Source organism: Leuresthes tenuis, unplaced genomic scaffold (genome assembly GCF_036924035.1).
Source record: "Leuresthes tenuis unplaced genomic scaffold, fLeuTen1.0.hap1 SCAF_6, whole genome shotgun sequence".
NCBI classification, from domain to species: domain Eukaryota; kingdom Metazoa; phylum Chordata; class Actinopteri; order Atheriniformes; family Atherinopsidae; genus Leuresthes; species Leuresthes tenuis.
The window spans coordinates 5970058-5990078 of NW_027325360.1; the positions used below are offsets into that span (position 1 = coordinate 5970058).

General features: G+C 40.2%; 2 protein-coding genes across 3 annotated transcripts in view; one reads left to right on the forward strand and one right to left on the reverse strand.

The window, feature by feature from the left end:
• The window catches only part of rusc2 (RUN and SH3 domain containing 2), a 32902-nt gene extending 20884 nt beyond the window's left edge, over positions 1-12018 (reverse strand). For both annotated transcript variants that reach the window (XM_072387314.1, XM_072387313.1), the window contains exon 1: positions 11870-12018. The gene's annotated coding sequence lies outside the window, so the exon portion shown is untranslated. The remainder of the gene's footprint in view (positions 1-11869) is intronic.
• The window catches only part of bmp3 (bone morphogenetic protein 3), a 458962-nt gene that overhangs the window by 356946 nt on the left and 81995 nt on the right, over positions 1-20021 (forward strand). The window lies entirely within an intron of this gene.

Genomic DNA, 20021 nt, shown 5'->3' on the forward strand with positions numbered 1-20021 from the left:
AGAAACACCAGCAAGTACAACAATCCCCTATCATATAGCAATATTTCTACATTCCTTAAACACACATCCGTAGTCAATAACAACACGAAGGTACAACTGCATATGGCTCCATATATTGTACTTTTGAGGATGCAAACAGTAGTTGACTGTATTTCACCAACAAACCATTTCTGGAAATTTCTTATATAAACTAAACTGTAAATCAAAAACAACATGTAAATTTCCTGTGAAAAAACCTTAAAAAGGTCACTTTCTATGCATCAGAGTCTAATCGACGCTGAGCTTCGTCATTAGGAAAACAGAGTGCGAGCACTGCTAACAACAGACAAACCGAAATGGTTAAGAGATTAGCCGCAGGCTCAGGAAGGCTTGATTTTATAACGCAAGTTCAGTCAAGTTATCTGGCATAAGGTGGCTAAAAGTAGAACTGTCAGAAGTTTCTTCCATCCCATCTTAATGGTGCATTTTCTTGTATGGAGAATGTGATTTAAGTAAGTAACCCAATTGAGTTTTGGCAAACTCAAATGAGAAATGTCAGCTTTGCAGGTCAATGTCTGCTCTCTGTTCTCTGGTACAGAACCTTGTGAGTAAGTCTGACACGACTGCTCTTATCACCGATGCCAACAAACAGCACGATAAAGTGTAAATCAACTTTCCAACAAAGAGATTTATTTTTTAAGACACCACATCACGCTGTTCTTTCAAGAAAACAAACACACAGCCATTAAATTCTATTACCAGATTACAGCAGATTAGATAACAGGTTAACAAGAACAAAGAGGCTAACTCTGGCCAATCAAATTGAATTTTTCACGCAACAGCAGAAACCCGAGCTACAATGCCGGCCAATCAGAAGCAGGCCTGCTCTGAGAAGCACATGAGAAAGCAGTTTCCTCTCTTCTTCCCTCCTAACACAATGCCTGTCTGTGTGAGAACCGGATTGTTTCTAAACAGGTTCAGATTGTGCTACTCAACTCTTAAAGTGTTCCAATCCAGCAGGTTTGTTGAGCTCCTTCTAAATCATATCATCTGCACCGAGGTGATTTTCTCCAGAAACTCAGATAAAAACAGTTTGTAAACTGTTCTATTAGCACAAGCTAAATAATCAAGCATGGAACAAAACACAGTAAGTTCTTGTGAATAACCCATTCAATTATCATTTGTTTACCATAATTGTTTCTTTTATAGGTTCTTTGGGAAATTAATGCCATGCCATAGTTTTAGAGAGCGGGGTGGGAAATTGACCCATTTATGGAGCGTCAAGGAAAAGGAAAGCACAGCTGAAACAAAGGACATCCTCCCTCTCATATCATCAGGCTGTACTTCCAGGAAGCAGTGTGAGCTCGGGAGGAAAGAAGGCACACCCTCACCAGGAAAAGACAAACGACACATCCAGTGGAGAGGGCAATTATGATGATGGATGCAGTCCGTGCTCACAGTTTACTGACGGCAATCCTGTGAAATTGCACAATAAAACAACAGCAGATGATACGTTATTTGTGTGGAAGCTGATATAGCTGAAACATTCTGAAACTCAAAGGGCACCAAATCAAATCTAAACTGGCCTGCAGCATAAAAATGATCATTTTTAATAATAATAATGAGGCTGCTGCATGAAAAAAAAGTGTATATTATTCAGGTATTCACATTCCAAACCCTGTCATCCTCTCCTCACCAACACGCCACGGGACATTAAGACAGACAACACCTCCTCTGTCAGATGTGGCTAAGTTGAGTTGAGCAGAGCTTGAAAACGCTGTTAGTTACTGCAAGATGACAAGTAGTCTGGCTTCAGACGTGTTTAGCTGTGACTCAGAGAAGCTTTCTTGGAATTCCTCTGTATTAATATACACTTCCATCCATCCATCCATTATCTGCCGCTTCTCCGGGGGTCGGGTCACGGGGGCAGCAGCTTGAGCAGAGAAACCCAGACGTTCCTTCCTCCAGCTCTTCCACTTTACCGTTATAACAGAAAGATGAAGATGATCAAACTCTGGAGCATGTGTGGAGGCCTATTTGAGTCTCGTTAGGCGCACACATGATGATGGACACCAACCACATTATCTGTGTGTGAGTCTGTCTTAAAGGAAGCTTTTTACAATGTTTATACATTTGAAACAGATAAAGACAAGTTTTCTTTCCAGTGTCATGTAAAAGATGTGACCACTCAGGAGATACGTCAGACGTTCTTTCAATGCAACTCTTAACCTTGTTTAGGCCATACACAAGCTGCTAAAAGCTAGTCCCAAAGCAAGTGTCACTTTAAAACAGACATAGCATTCACTTTACTTTACATAACAACCAAAAAGGCAACCAAATAACCAAAATGAGTATTTTAGTAATCTGCTGTCTTTAAGGCATCGAGTTTAAAACCAAAGTCAAACCTTCTACAAACTGTTACATACTGAGGAGTTGATGTAGTCTTACATATTCGTGTGTGAATGCTGTTACTGAGATCTAAAAATCAAATAAACCAAATACCAACTTCTAGAACAAATTGAGGTAAGCTTTAATGTAGATGTCTCTGGTATCTTGGCTTCCTCCTCCTGCCACAGTGATTTTCAGCCACTGACAACAAACAGCACTGTCACAGCTAACTCATTCTCCATTTAACTATTCGTTCTCTCATCTCCTGCAACACTGGCAGCGTCTGTAGCTGTCTGCTTGTTGAGTTATAGGCTATGCGTTCTCTCTCCGCTTAATGAATAGAGCTTTTGTTCGTTGTACACATTCACTCTCGCACAGCAGTCTCAAATAAAGTGAGAGGAAGCTTTGAAAAGAAAGAATGCTGCCACTAAACAACCTGGAAGGTTTCCTGGGACTTTGGAGTAGTCTCACGTTACTGTTTACGACTCCCCACATCACAGTCTCTGAAGCAGTTTTTCTTTGTCTACCCAAGAAAAAACAGTGTGCCAAATATCTACAGAGAAAATGGGCAAATAACTAGAAAACAACCAGGAAATGACCCAATGTCACAACACACAGAGCTGAATATTTAGGGTGGAAATTTCCCACCAACTCAAGCCCAGTGCTTGAAAGAGTGTAGTCTGAACCAACTCTGAGCTACACCTTCTATAAATAGCATACAGTGCATGTGTTTTGCATGCCATAAAGAGCTGAGAAATCAAACTGTTACAATTAAATAAAAATAATAATACTTCCTCCGCCTCCTCTGCACAGTGGCCATGCAGCATCTCAGCCTTAGCTTGTGGTTAGAGGCTCAGTTACTGTCATTCTAAGTTTGTGCTGACGTTAACAGAGGCAGTAGGACACATCAGCTCTGGTCATGGTTAACAGATCATGTAAAAGGTTGGTCTAAATCATACCTGAAAGCTTCTGGATTCTTATCTTTGAATTACGAAGCCATGGTGACTAATAAAAATGATTTTCATTAGAGATGTTTTTACGGTTTGAACTCTATGTGGGACCCAGACAAAACCATAAAGGGGGCCATAAGACTGAGGTCAAACCATATGCCTGCTTGCTCATGGAGATAATCAGAACAAAATACATCTTCCATCAGTGTTTCCAGGGAATTAAAGTGCTCACTTTAATACACCACAGTTTATTTCAGTTTGAATGACTGAATGAATATAAATGATCTCAAGCCAAAAGATGCTGCTTTAAGCACACAACTCTCTATGTTATTATGTAATAATGTGTTCACCTCTTTTGGGAGCATAGAGCCCATAACGTCTACTAACTTGTCCGTACAGCAAAATCTGGGGCATTATTGATCTTTTAGGAAAAAAAAAAGCTCTCTTGCCTTTGGCAGTCCTGCATGGGAACCATCTGGGACAACAACAACATGATCCCTAAAGTTGGTTGGGATTCAGTTGAATAGAACTCTTTCTTTAGAAAGGTCTGTTAAGTCATTGCTGACACAAAACATACTTTCCTCTAGAGTAAAGTGAGCTGAACACTGGTCAGTTTTCTTATTACACATCTGTTAAAATGAGCGTGAGCACCCAACAGATACATTTCTTCTCTATGCTACATGTAGCACGTAGCATGTAGCTACAAATCTAAAGGTGATTAGACACTTCTCGTACACAATTCAAGCCAAAAGACAACTCCATCTATAAAAGATCTCTTTGTGCTCTCAGTAGGCTAAAGATGAAAACACAACCTTGATCCCAGCTTCCCCCATGGATTAGTGACAGTTTCCGTCCTCTGCCGTTTGTCTGCCTGAACTGAGGTTAGGGAGCTTACGGGTGCTTGTATAACAGTTTGCCACCACTGAGAAACGGTGTGAACTCATATCCAGCCGCAGCAGAGCAGAGGCAGGTGGCAGCAGACTGCATGAAATGGTGTAAATTTACAGCACGTAACAAAATTCCAATATGAAGTGATTCTTACATCAAAGCTTTAATATCAAGTTATAATATCCAACAGAGTAATATAATTGCCATATCATTTTTTTCCGTAAAAATCCCCTTCTTATCCTAAGCCATTTCAGTTCAGAGCTGAGGTAATTAGCCCGTTAAGTGGTCAATGCATAAAAATGTCTCCAAAAGGTATAAACAGCATGGAACAATCATTTCTTTCCATATTCAGTGATTACAAATTTTGACAGTTTTTCATGAGAAATTAACAAAACACAACTTCTGATTAAATGTCTGTGCTTTGAACAGTAACACTGCAACAGTTAATGTATGTTTCATTTAGTCCACACGGAACCCTTTCAGGACAAACGAAAAAACGGATTTATTTCATGTTTGATTAAAAGCATTTTGACCTTATCATATATAGAATTTCCTATAGGAGGACGGCTTTGGACCAGTGGCCCCAACCCCGCAATAGTTCACACTGCCAACAATGATCAGCCTTTGGTGCCACTTCACTTGTCCTATGATTCATTCAAGCCTAAAAACAGGAACATTACTTGAGGTATGAACCAGTGTTGTGTCTACACGTAACAGACAACTTAGCAAAGAAAGAACCGATCTTAAATTTTATCTCTAAGAAATCTGTTACTGGCAGAATGAACACATGCTTCGTTCCCCTTTCTTTAGTTGCACTTAAGAAAAATACCAACGATAACAGCTTGACAGACATAAAATATTATTTTATACAAAAAGGTGATTCTCAAAGGGCTATTCAGCAAAACAAAATGCAGTACATCCTTAACACGTTTAAGGAAACTGGTGATGGCAAAAGAAGAAATGTCAGGATTGAAAGTATTTGACAGCAGATGAACAGTATCTGAAAGTGATGTCCTTAAAGAATATGAGAAGAAAGACCTGACTCAGGACCTGAGAGATGCATCTGGACCTTCAGCTGATCCATCTACTGTTCACTGAAGCCTCATCAGAAATGGTCTCCATGGAAGGGTGGCTGTCAAGAAGCCGTTCTTAAGGAAGGGAAACAGGGAAAAAAGGCTGAGCTATGCCAAATGACACAAGAAGTGGACTGAAAATCAGTGGCAACAGGTCTTATGGAGGGATGAATCCTCCCCAGAGCCCGGACCTCAACATTATTGAAGCAGTGTGGGATCATCTGACAGAGAACGGAACAAAAGGCAGCCCACATCCAAAGAAGAGCTTTGGGATGTCCTTCAAGGAGCCTGCAGAACTTATTAGAATTGCACAAACTCTGTTTGTGCCTTATATTCTGTATTTCCATTTATGTTTACACAAGTTTCAAGAAGGCCTTGCAACACAGGAGCAGCCTGTCCAGGATGCACCCTGCCTCTCCCTGGGATAGGCTCCTGCCCCCAACCCCAGCTGTGAGTAGAATTAAGCATGTATTGAAAATGACCGAGTACAGATGAAAGAACAGTTGTTATTAATACAATTACAGGAATGTAATGAACAGCTGGAATCTAATCTCATTGAATTCTCCTCTCCTCTGTCAGAGACACGGAGAAAAGGAGAGAAACTAATGCACCGACCGGTAAATGGCAGTAAAATGCTTTTAAAGGAAAGTGAATGCTCATTAATAAAGTGAATAACATTAACAAAAGAAAATAATAATCAATCACTTGGAAAATGCCATAACTGTTAACACGGGTGAACTAAAAACGTGCATTTGCTGTACTTCTCCAGTGCCTCAGGCCTCTAATACGAGCAAATGTTCAGTTCTAGATTATTCAAAATGCGATGAGTCAAATGTTTACGACAATCCTTCCCTACAAGGATTAAGTGCAACTTAACACTGAAGTATGTCCCGGCTTACTTTAACATAGCAGCTGTGGTGGGACGCAACTGCAAGACATCATGAAACTATATCTCATCTTAAAAGCTGACATTTTCTTTACTTTTCTCCTACTATACTGACTGTATCCTTCCCACTCTCTGGTCCAAGACCAAACACCACTTACTAATTTTTCAATCCATTATTCCTCCCATCCTCCATCAGTTTCGCTAAATCTCTGCTCCCTGACTCTCCCCATTTTCCTTTCATCCACTGCAGTGTAACGCATCTTTCTTTTGCTCCTCACTCCCTCTCTAATGATCTTCCTTTCATCCCGACCGTCTCACCATCCCACGGCACTGCTGGTGTGTGTAGCAACAGCAGGATACGCAGTCCAATCGCCTGTGAGTGTAACTGTAAGACAGGATTCTGCATTCCTCACGCTGTATTTCATCTCTGTTTTTAAAATCACCAGAATCATTCATAGATTATTTAAAGGTGGCATTATGGATGCAATTATCACTTGTGTTATTTTCAAACATTGCAGAATAATATCTAAGTTTAAATTACAGTTCCTCTTACAAATGTAAAGTTATGTGAGATGTTGTGGAAAAGGTGGAGAGCAGAGCCAAAAGACAACAGCTCATCCAAGTCATGCAATTTTCTCACCTGATTTGGACTTTTTTGAAGTATAGAATTCAACATTGTGCCTGTAATAAAACTTTAAATAAGGTGCGTGTGGTCAACTTTTCTCCAACATTTTCTCCAAAGTTATGTCCCGTTCCTGCATCATTGCAGAATCTTCCATGTCTGCAGCGCAGTGCACCTCAGATAGGATCAACTGGGCCATTTTCATCTTGACTGATGACTGGCAGGTAAAGCCCTGGGAAATCATATTTTTCACTGTTCATTAAACGCATCATAGGTACAGCAACAAAGGCAGCCACACACTGGAATGCAAGCAGGTCTTTGGTGTGGAAGTTTCTTTGAGTGGGCAAAGCTCACCGTTTCCATTCTTTTTTAAAAACACATGTTTAGAGACTGCCGAGTCTCACGCAGAGGATATGAAACTGACAGCTGCAACTCAAAGATAAAAAGAGACACAATGGACTGATTTTAGCTTACAGACTTGTCCCCTGGAAAGAAGGTTGTTGCACTGTGTAAGACCAAAAGGTTACAGACCTGTAATCTGGTGCATTTGGGCCACCCCCCCAGACCCTGAACTGGTATGCAGCACTTTAAAAGAGTTGGAAACCAGAATCGTCCAGGAAAGTTTCAGTTGTTGCACCTGTAATATTAGAATCTAGAAATGTCCACATCTTAATTGAAGAAGCTTCTGCTTCATCATCAAGTAATTACCAGAATTCTCCTCAGTTCCACACAACAGTGCACTGGAAATGCCCACAGTAAATAAACTGTGTCCCAGCAGCTCCAAGTGATCTTTCACAGTCAGACAAATCAGCAAGAAATACAGAGCGGGCAGGGCAACATTAATCTGTTTCAGCAATGAACACACATGCACACACTCTCACAGCTCTCCAGAACCGTTGTCTGGGTGCCTTTAAACCAGTGAAGCATTGCAGGCCGAGGGACATGAAGAGAACAGAGCTACCATAACCAGCTCGTAGGAAAAGGCTCTGTGGGAGTGTGTAAATGTGTGTGTGACTCAAAGGTTTAAAAAGAAAAAGGAAGCTGTAAATCCACCATGTAGTTATTTTCCTTTTAAAAAACACAATTCATAGACACACCCTGTGGTAGAGCTTCACTTAAATCTTCAGATGAGTACTTTCTGATTTGTGTTTATATCATTGAATCATTATCATTTGTGAAATAATATTCAACACAATGTTTTCATCCTACCTGTCCAGCTGCTACTCTACAATGGAAAGTAACCAAAAATAGGCTTCATGTAACACAAATGACAATACTTAAAGTCACATATGGTGCTTATGGAAATGTCCCCATCCTGTAAGTTCAATGTATTTCAAAAAGTCAATAATATTTCCAGCGATTGGGAACAAAAAAAGAGCCTAATCAGTTCCCTGGAGGGATCCTACACCCGAGCTTTCAGTATTTTCACTAACTCATGATGGAAACACCACAATATCACGAGGAGGTTCATGTCGAGGCCAAACCACAAAAAGCAAGCAGAGATTACACGTGGGCTCTCTTGCTTTAAAAGACACACTGTCTACGCACACAGTCAGAATAAAGGTGAATGATCTGCAACACAAATCTTCAGCCAGGAGCCAGGAGATCTATCAGAGATTTGCCTTTTTTTCTCAGCAATTTAAAGAGGAGGCTTCTAAACTTAGATGTTGGAGATTAAATGTCTTGCTCAACTGCAGCAAGATCCCATTTGCAAGGGACAGAGCCCAACCATTTTTGTGTGTATGGATTCCCTTTGCAACACAGTCAATGCAAACCGAAATAATATGCCATTCCAGCTTTTCATCTCAAAATAAACATTTCAGACTGCACATAAATATGGGCAAAGTTGCTTAATAATAGAAAGTTAGGCCTATATAGAACTTAAATGGAATGGAAAGCCTTTAAAAGTTAGTTCCCAGTTGCGGAAATAAATAATTTTGTACTGGACAACGGTCAAAACAAAGCATTTGGGTCACTCTTTTTTTCACCGAGTGTTGCTGCAGATAAAAGAGTGTTGAAGCATGCTAAACAGATAAACAGATAACACACAGCAGCCCCTGCATCATATCTGCACATAGCAAACACACAGAGTGAAAGTAGGCACATCCGGCCTCTGCAGGCCCTCCGTTACATAACACAAAGACACATTCCAGGCTTGAGACGAACAGCTGAGCGCTGAGAGGAGGCACATTGCATGACACTCTGACTGCTGCTTTGAGAAAAGATCTTTGACTACAATGCTGAGGCACTAATCCTGTAATGCCACAGTGATTAGCTTAGCGGTCACAGGTCTGTCCTGTTGACGCAGACAGACTCAGCACTGGAGAACCAAAAAATAAAAGATGCCCCACACTGTGCTAGCATACAGCTCCAGAAGACAGACAGACGCTATAAGCATGATTTGGACAGCTGAAGAAACAAAGCATTTGTGGATGATAACTGATAAATCTTTTGTTTTGTATTAAAATACTGAACAATGCCAGGAACAAATGCTGCCTAAGAGCCAAAAAGAATACTTGAAAAGGTATTGTTTTGTCCGACCTTCAGCGTAAACTGCGCTTGAGCAGCTGGAACGAGAAAAAGTTTGACATTTCTCCTTAAAAGATTATTTCTGTAACAATCAAAACAGACTACTTTGGTGTCATTCGGTGGCAGTAGGACAAAGAGTTAAATCAACTGCTGCCGCTTTCCATGAGAAAGGAGTTTGAGTAACATACAGTCAAATACAGGCTTTAATTAGACTGTCACAAAGAAGACAAATAAATCTGAATTTTTACACATAAATCTTCAAGTTTCAGTCACCGTTACCAGGTAGCAACCAGAGTTTCCGAAAAAAAAACACAAAACAAAAGGACCATATAGGGACAGCTTCAGGTACCACACACAGTGAGTCAATTGAGGTGTTTGGGTAAATGTGGCTTCAAAATGCTAAAAACTCAGTTTACATCAGGTTCTGGAGACCAGACCAGGCAGGAAAACAGTTTATGTAACAGGATAACCACACACTAACCTCGCCCTGTTCCTCTGCTTTCCTCCTGATACCATTTGGTTGTCTTAAACAGCACGGTAGATAAGCTGACCACCTGCAGTATTATCCTACCGAATGGCTAAATATGACACTAGCAAAACACTGCGGTGAAAATGACTGTAGCACTAAACAGAGAAGCTGTAGCTGAGTGATCACACGGTAACTCCCGACAGGAACATTACACGATCACTTCAGCAGTTGACACAGAGGATACGTCTATAATGCATTTCAATGGCAAAGCATACTAATTCTGCAGCCATGACACAAAGATATCATTGTTTAGGTCAGTGGACTCATCTGCATCTCCACCATACTGCATGAAACGCACCTCAAGACAGCAACCTGCATGGATACAACAGGAAGAATAGGCATTTAGCCATAGAAATAAAAGCCTTAATAAGGACTACTGCAATACCAATACGTTCTCAGTAGAACACAGCAGGTACAATCTTTTCTTCTTTAACATAACAATTCTTATTGAATGATATCATTTCATAGTATTGACAATGAAACCTTAGCTATAAATACAACCCTGACTGTAACAATAGGGCTGACCTTTAAGCAACTGTTTTACAGCCTTGCTTGGTATTTAGCATTATCTCTACAGACTTTCCATAATGTTATGGACGATCAAAAGCCTAATGTGCTTATTTCTTTCCATTTGAGGTGGGTTGCTCAATCCCAACACAACTGATACTATGGACACATCATCCTGATTTGTGTACTGATACATGCATCACTGTAATCAATACCCTACTGATACATATCAGAAGCAGATTTTAACATAATACGGGAACACCTGGATCAAATAAAATGGTCATAACCCAGTCGATGGGCCTATTTTACATTTAAAGTCTAGTTGGCTGAGGTTTTGCTGAAGGTGAACACAGAAACAAAGCATCATTTCCAGATAAATGTTAAGAGTAAATGATAGAGTTGGTCTGTACCATTGGTACACCAGCACACCTTGATGGGTCACTGACTGTGTGGAGCCTACACACCATTTAAACAGCTTATCAGCCTGCCTCTTAGCTGGACGCCCCACTCGGTTCAAGAGCTAAAGATGGCTGAGGCAACATGACAATGCCCATAAATCAGAACAAAGGTAAAAGACACAAAGTAGACAGCATTTCAACAACAAATGTGTGGAAGACTTGTGTATCAAAGTAAAGTAAAAAATATGTATCAAATGCTTTTTCTCGAGTTATCAAAAACTTTGGTAAATGCATCTATTTAAAGATTAAAAGACGGCTTTTATTTACATTGTATTAGTTTTTTAATTAGTATATGGAAGTTATCAAATCTACAGTAAGGCAGCTGAATTGTTAGAAGATGTATCGTCCCTGAATCACATCTTACTCCATGTAGCATGATATGGATGGTATTGTCTTATAAGGGAGAAATACATATTTACCCATAACACCTCATTTTAATCATTACCTGCTGTTAACTATTAATTCCATGCGTCTATGTTCAATTCAATTCAGTTTTATAGCTGAACTGAATGATTTGTTGATACTGTTGGTATGGTTTCTGTGCCATGCTTTTATTTTGTACAACATTAACGGAAGTCGTTCTTGTACGCTGAATCCCTACCGCTGATGTTTCCAGTAATGTGGGATCAATATGGTGATAAACGAGGGATGCAGGCCGCTGATGAGGCAACGTTGTGCTAATGTGTTTGCTCATAAACGACAAGTGACAAAATACCACTGAGCACAACGTGTTTAAATGCAGATGTTACGGCCATTTCGCCACCAGATAAACGGTGAAAATAATGATGTGTTACCACGCGCGACCCTGCTTTCCTGCCAAAACAGATAACGCCACAAGCCAAGCTAGCGACATCCATCTGCTATTTATTAAACGCTCAGAAAAATGACGACATTTTATACAAAACCATCGCCTGTAAGCGGAGACTGCGCCTTCCCGTTATGAACGACCGAGGCATAAATTCTTCAGCCTCCGACGCGATGACGGAGAAAGGAGCCTTTCTCTCCGTTTCTACCGTTTGTTCTCATCCAGCTCTTGTCAAATAAAATTCTGTGCCCTTACCTTGTCACACGTAGTCGACTGTCGTATTATTTTCCAAAGAAATCATGTGTTGCGGTAAATGGCCAGGCTGCTGGTCTGCTAGTCATCGCCGTGTTGGGATATTGTTTTCTGTGGGAGAGACTGCAGGCAGACAGCGGCGGAGCATCGCAGGATGGGAGGGGTCGGAGCTGTACGTCAGCCTGAGGTCACACTTTGGTCCAAGACTGGATTATCTAACCCTGGACTCAACAAGCTGATACGTGTGAGTTCTGTCACCTCTACCAGGAACCAGTTTAGGCTTTCTAACCTGCCACATTGATAATAATAATCATAATAATGACACTCTTTATAGAACTGAAGCATCTCATCAGGAGTTTCATTCACCAATTTAAGCAAGAGTCTTGAGTCACCCCTCATTCATTTATATATGGCCAGAAAAACAGGAAATGGTTGCTTGCATTTTTTGAAACATGAAAAGAAACTGTAAAGTGGAGCATATAAGGCCGAAAGTTTGTATAATTCTAAAAAACTTAAACGTTTATATTTGGTAGGGGCTCCATTATTCTTCAACACAGCCTGAACCCTCTGAAACAAGCTTTCTGTCATTTCTTTAAGGAGTCTTCAGGAATAGTTCTCCAGGCTTCTTGAAGGACATCCCAAAGCTCTTCTTTGGATGTCGGCTGCCTTTTGTTCCGTTCTCTGTCAGATGATCCCACACTGCTTCAATAATGTTGAGGTCCGGGCTCTGGGGAGGATTCATCCCTCCATAAGACCTGTTGCCACTGATTTTCAGTCCACTTTTTGTGTCATTTAGCATAGCTCAGCCTTTTTCAAGGTCACACTGCCCACGGGACTGAGATTTGCCAAGTTTTCAGTTAACAGCTCTTTGGGAATCATCTAGTTGGTGCAAATTGCAATGTCATATCTGTCAAACCGTGCTGTCTTTGCTATTCTTTGTAGATGCAAGAAGAATTGGAACAAATCAGCTTTGCAACAGGCTGCTTGTAATAAAGTACCTCCAGATACAGTTAGGTTTAAACACAAAACTGGTTCATCCCTTGAGTTTAATGCCTCCTTTGTGTTTGAATGATTCAAATGTCAGGTACAAGGACTGGACTAAAAGTGTGAGACAGCAGCCAATATCTAAAGAAAAACTTTGTTTTCTTTGTTCGTATTTGTGGGTGCAAAGTTATTCTTCACATATTTACAACTAAAATCAGCTTTGTTTTTAATAAGAACACGTACTCTGCACAGTTCGGTATTAGTTACAGTAATCATGTCATTAAGACTTGTTTCAGTTCATGAGTCACCCACCCAGTGTCCAGAGCAGCAGCTTCTGTTTTGCAATTCAGCTCGTTATGCTGTTCAATAGTACTGTCACCTCACGGCAAAAAGGTTCCCAGTTCAAGTCTCGACTGGAAACTTTCTGTGTTGGGTTTACATCTTCTCCCTGTGCATGCATGGGTTCTCACACCAGTTTCCACTCCACAGTTGAATAAATTGGTCATTTTAAACTTACCCTAGGGGTGAGTTTGAGCATGTATGGTTGTTTATATAGTTTGTCACTATGTGGCTTTGTGATAAACTGGCTACCTGTCCAGGGTGCACTCTGCCCCTCTTTCTCTGGCAGCTAAGACAGGCTCCATCCCTCCCAAACCTACGTGGGATGATCAGGTATGAATCTCAAATCATGAAGTTATACTATTAGAAAAAGCTGACTATGTGATGGGGGGAGGCTTCCTCCTATCTTTAATTCTCATAACATTGTGTGGCTAGTGAGACTGTTTCTGAACTCAGTTTCTCATAACATTGTAAACATAAATAATATCGATAGCGTTTAAGTTTAATTTTTTTAACTGAGACAACTCTGGGTCAGCTTCCTGATAGGTTGTGCGGACTTGTCTCCTTGCTGCAAGAATAAATGTTTTGTGTTAATATTCTCCAGCGACTGAGCCTAATTTTGAGAGAATTTATCTGACAAATATCCATATGAGAAAAAGGCCACAAGCCTTAACAAAGGCAACCTGAACAATACAGCAAGTGGAAGGCAGACTAGAGTGTTTAAGCAGCAGTTGATGAATGAGTGACAGGTGGAGATAATCAGCCATTACTGCTCTGCCTACAGCCACAACTGCAGAGAAACAGGGACAGATAAGGGAAAACAGGCAGGAACAGAGGGATAAGGGGCAAGATACAAAAGGGAAGAAACACCAAACCCTAACAATATTCATGGCTCCACTCTTGGCCAACTACTGTACTTCCAGCATGTGCAGGCCTTTGAGGGTGAAAGGTTTATTATACGTTTAGTTTCTAGATTTAGGTAATCTCTGGACTCTGGCTGGGCATTTTCTGATGTTTCTGATTATGGATGTTTTTGGAGAAAGATAGTTAATCATGAGTATCTCAAGTGTAACATCTAAGCTGACTGATCAAATAAACATTAACCATGAAACAAAATGTAATATGATTATGAATAGTTAATGTATTAAATGTACCCTTAATGTGTGTGGATTTGCATGCTTTCCACTGCAGGACAACACACAACATACTAACAAACGACAAATCACTTCTTAATTGTGTGATTGGTCTTTAAGTGCACACAGACTCATATTTTCAATTTGTAATTTGCATTAAACAGCACAATCACCGCTGTATATAGTGTGTATTTCTTCTTCAGTTTACAGATTTTTCTCTGCAGATGGTCTCAGTTGTCTATTTATGATTTTGTTTTCTATTGTAAGAGTTGTCATGGAGGTACTGGATCCTTTGATTTCCATGAGGACCAGTAAATAATCTTTCTATATATAACATATATTTTCACATGACTGTCCATTATAAACAGTTTTTTGTCACCCAAAAGAAGAATCGAAAGCTGGAGAATGAACAATGCCAAAATAATTTTCCAAAATGATAATACAATAAAATCTAATCTAAAAACAGAAATAAATAAATAAATAGTTTTATGATCTATTTCAGGCAAGATATAAAAATATCACCACAATCAAATATCATTTTAACAGGTCTCCTTTGGCAGATATAAGGGCAAAAAGAATCTAAGGAGTTGGATACCTTCCAAACTTGGGTTGAATTAGTTTATATAAATCTAAAATCATGTTAAAAGTAATTCAATCTGAATGAAATTGAGATAACGTAGCCTTTTTCCCCTCATGTAGACTGAGCTCTATCTGCTGGCCATCTGTTGCTATTGCAACTGCCACAAAGCATATTTTGAACAGATTTCAAGTACAACTAATCAAGAAATTGACCAGTGTTGTTGTCCATGAGTACAACTGGAATGCAGTCCATACTGAAAACCTCTCTTGATTACCTTTTTCTACAACAGAGATTAATCTGATGCATTCTGATCCACAAACTAAAAGCAGCTCTACAAACCTCGAAACTGCTTCTAAAGAAATAGGGAATCAAATGTAAAGTAACTGAAACTAATGAAACAAAGTGGCCAATTTTGTGCCGAACTTGAAATGGAAATCATGATGAATAGGGTCCCATTGATCTCACCTGTTTCTAGTTAATAGTTTAGGAGGAAAGAGATATGATTACCTGTCATAACAATATAAAGCAAAGGCACTGCACTGGTCCTGTGCCACTGAGGTCAGACAGGTTGTTATGGTAGTAAAGTGACACAGGGCTGGTTGAAGCCATGAATCTGCTTTTTATGGTGTTTTACTTATGCCTTTCTTTTCCCCGATGCCTAGTGGCAAAGCATTTACTTTAAGCCTTATCCCCTGGCCCAGATGCCGTGCAAGTGGCTTCAACCTGGGATCCAGTTCCAGATGGACCCCAGTTCCAGGTGTTGCACAGCCTGACATAAAGATTTTCACTATCAGCCTGAACCTTGGTTCAAGGTGGTGCACAACCAGCCAAAACCCTGGCCTCCTACCAGTCTGAACTCCCAGGTTCCACATCATCAGGCTGAACTCCAGTCATGGCACCAGAGCCAGGGGCACCACCAACAGCCTGACTTCCCATTCAGTAATGATGCAGGTTTTTATTCTCCACTTATTTTAAAGGGCAGTCCAGCAAATCTGGCCACAGGCCTTATTAGAAAGTATTGAGGAGGGTAAGTCTTAATTCATTCTTTAATTGCTATTGTGACGACAAGACAGTCATCATGAATAATTGGATTTCTTTTCAGATCTGATGACCTCAGAAGGATCCCTTTCACCTGCTTGGGCACAAATTGACCATTTGGAAAATAAAAAGCTATGTTTAGGTGTGTGGGTGGGGTAAAATACCTTAATTCCCCCTTTAAGTCTTGAATTGCAACACTAGCAGACTGTTATTTGCGCCACCTTTGAGGTTGAGCACCGTTATCAGTTTGATGGCAACATTTACTTTAAGAGGTTTTCCTAGCTGTGCACTGAAGCCCTTTTACAGAGAGGTAAAGAAGAGATTTGCATGAGATGTAAAATGCAATCGATTTAATTATGCATTAGAATTAGTAATATTTCTTTATAAACCTCTAAATGTCCAAATTGGCAGAAAATGATGCAACATTTGTTTCTCAACACAGAAGTTTATTAGCACATCTAAATTTGCACTTAGTTACATTTGAACTTTGACTCTGCTTGGGCACATTCAAGTGTAACGTGTTAACTGAAAATTAATTTTGCGTGACTACGGCATAAAACCATTTCCAGTTCTGCATTTTAAACTATTCCAAAACTTCAAGAAGACACTGCTGTTGTGTTTGAAAATAGACCTGGCATTGCATCAGAAGTGTCTTTTATAAAAACTCATAAGACAAGAAGCAATTGAGTCAGACTAATAATCATTTCCTACCACCAGATGGCAGTAATTGTCTCGTATAATTTTAAAAGTTTAATGCAGTACAGTAAATATAACACAAATTGTAAATGTGGTTAAAATGGAGAAACAGGTGTTGTGTTTGCAGATTGTTCTGAATTTGTTTTTCACGTTGATATGCTCAGGAGTTATCAGTGGCCTCTTCAACGGAACGATCATATTTCTGTGTTGCGACACATTCCTATAATGAGGTGCACATTCATGCAAGCAAGGCTTCCAGCATATCATGTGCTTCTGTGTTCCACATTTTAGCTCTTAACCCAGTTAAAAAATTTAAAAACAAGGGGGGCTTAGACATATTTTTATGGATAAAGAAAGACACGGTGAGGTCTTTTACATGCCAATGATACCTATCCAACCTTTTCCATACAATTCAGTGATGAGTCTGATCACCTTTCTGGTGTGATGAACTGAATGGCAACAGCAACATGTGCATACAGGATTCCCCCCTGATCCAGTGCAGACGATATGGTGAATTGCATAATGTTTGTCTCTATTTCCAAAGAAAAAATGTGAGCTGTTTATATAACCAGAATAGAATTTCTGTACATATTGTCAGCTGGTCTGGCTCCGCTGCATCTGTTGTTCTGCTCAGACATTTAAAAAAGATAATCCCACTCACACAGATTTGATCTGTAGTTGTTTTTAATGTTTTAAGCAGAGACTAAAGTTATTCTACTTGATTTATCTGAATAATCAATGTGTCTTTAAAATGTAGGCAATGCGTTTTACCATGAATATGGTTTAGTGATTTTATTTGTTTGACTATAAGGCTCAGTTTATTTGGAAGTTCATGTGGAGGACTTTGCATGTTATTTGCCACCCTAAACCAACTAGCTGTAAGTGAGACCTCTTCATTGCTGGATCACTTATTTAAGTACAACCCTTCAATTGCAAATTTCCAATCTAATCTTTTCAAAGGGTCTGACACCATCACTGGTATAATAGAACATGTGTTTCTAGCACAGCCAAGCAGAAAGTAATGCAAGAAGACATTTTCAAGTAATAAAAAATAAAAAAGTAAAATATAGCCCTTTTATCTGTACTTTAAAGTTGCTTTCTATTAATCTCAGAAGTGGGAAGCTGGAACATGGAATTGCATCATGTTTGATTTCTGCATGTTCAATGTTCAAAGTGAAAATGAAAACATGATTAATTCAAAGTTTGCTTTTTGTGCTTTGCTACTGAAAGCAAATTCTCATCAACAGTTAAATAGTGACCTAAAAATACACTTAAAATACCTCAATTAAGTAATTTCTTAGATTAAAGATTATCAAAGCAAATATTCTATATCAAATTTTAAAGCTGCCTTTCTGGGGAATTACATTAACAACAGAGTCTCTGGATAAGAAATACAACTTCTGTCGGTGACTCTTTGATTCTTATGAGTCACAAGCGGTAAATCCTGACTTTCTATTTGTGTTCAAATGCAGCATAAGGCCTTAATTTTATGTCATTATGCCAAATGTAAAGATAACTGTTTATATATGATTTTTAAAGTGATTTCTGAAGTTTCATTACATAAAAAAGATTAGATAAAAAAATAACATGAAGTTACGAAGTCAAAAAGAAACTTTTGATAAAATCTTTTAATGCTGTAAATGCCTGAATAAGCATGGATAAAGATGACATTTTACAGATGGTTCCTTGAACACGTCCTTCCTATCGGACATAGAAAAAACAATACCCTCCAGACTCAACAAGATACACGCTGTGACAGAATGGAAGTGGGAGGAAATTCACACCTGTGTGTGAAAATAATCCCGCCCAGTGTCGTTCCACCTGTTTTCTGTCAAGCTTTTAGGGAGCAGGATCTGTGATTGGCTGTTATACACTGTTAAATGCATTCCAGATCTTTCACAACTGTTGATAGAAGAGAGATAAACTTGCTGAGTTAGTTTAAGACTGATAAAAATATTGCAGATTTTTTTATTTCTGGCTGAAATCATGGGACTTTTTCAACGGTAACTTTCTAAATTTTTGTCATTTTTGTCTCTGCTCAATAGTTTACAATTGAAGACTCTTAAAAGCAGCCCATACTTTTTAGGAAACTTTACTTATTTCCTATCTAGTGTGAGTCTGCTATGCCTGCTGTTCATTGGAGAGCTTCATGCAAGCATTAAATGTAAGGCTACAGGTTGAAATTTCATTTATATTGCATGTTTGCTTTTTGGAATTTTACAAAGCATAATGGTTCAAAGAATACTTTGAATTTCTAAGATGCTGAAAACACAGTTTTTGTAATGCAAATTCATATATTTGGTTTTTAAAAGAGGGTTTGTAACTATGTTGGGTGACTATGTCAACTATGTTGACAGCTTCCAATAATGGATTTGGGTCTGGCAGTTGGGACACGAGCTATGTGGCCCAGGTTCCTGGCTTCCAGCCCACATCGCAGCACCAAGCGCCAGCGTCCCAGCCCCAGGTTCGTAGCCATTCACCAGATTATTCTCTGGTGCATTTCCTCTACCCACAGTCACAAACCTCTCACAACCAGACGGGGCATAAAGTCCAGCCCCAGATCCCTGTCAACCAGCTTAAGCCTGAGCTCCAGGTACCAAACTACCACGAGAATCCTCAACCACAAACATCCAGCTACAAGCTAAATTCTCAGCCCCAGAGGCCCAATTATCATCAGAGTCCTCAATCCTCGAGGCCTCAGCGAAAGGTACCCAACCACCAGCAGAATCGACAGTCCCAAAGGCCCAGCTACCATCAAAGGCCTCAGCTCCAAGTACCCAGCCCCCTGAAGGATCGTCAGCCCCAGGCACCCAGCCACCCTCAAAACTCCCAAGCACCCACACACCAACAGAATCCTCAGCCCCAGGGTCCTAGCTACCAGCAGAAGTCTCTGCCCTATATGTCTACCCATCATCTGAATCCTCGCCTTCAGAGGCCCACCCACCAGCAGAATCCTCAGCCACAGTCCCCCAGCCTGCGTCAAAACTCTGAACCTAAAGCACCCACCTATCGTGTGACGCATCGGCCCCAGAGGCCCTCCTCCCAGCAGAATCCTCAGCCACAGTCCCTCAGCCACAGTCAAAACTCTGGACCTAAAGCACCCACCTACCTTGTGAAGCCTCAGCCCCAGAGGCACTCCTCCCAGCAGAATCCTCAGCCACAGAGCCATCAGCATAATTATCAGCCACAGGCCCCTAGCCTGCATCAAATTTCTGAACCTCAAGCACGCACCTACCGTGTGACGCATCGGCCCCAGAGGCCCTTCTACCAGCAGAATCCTCAGCCACAGTCCCTCAGCCTGCATCAAAACTCTGAACCTAAAGCACCCACCTACCTTGTGAAGCCTCAGCCCCAGAGGCACTCCTCCCAGCAGAATCCTCAGCCA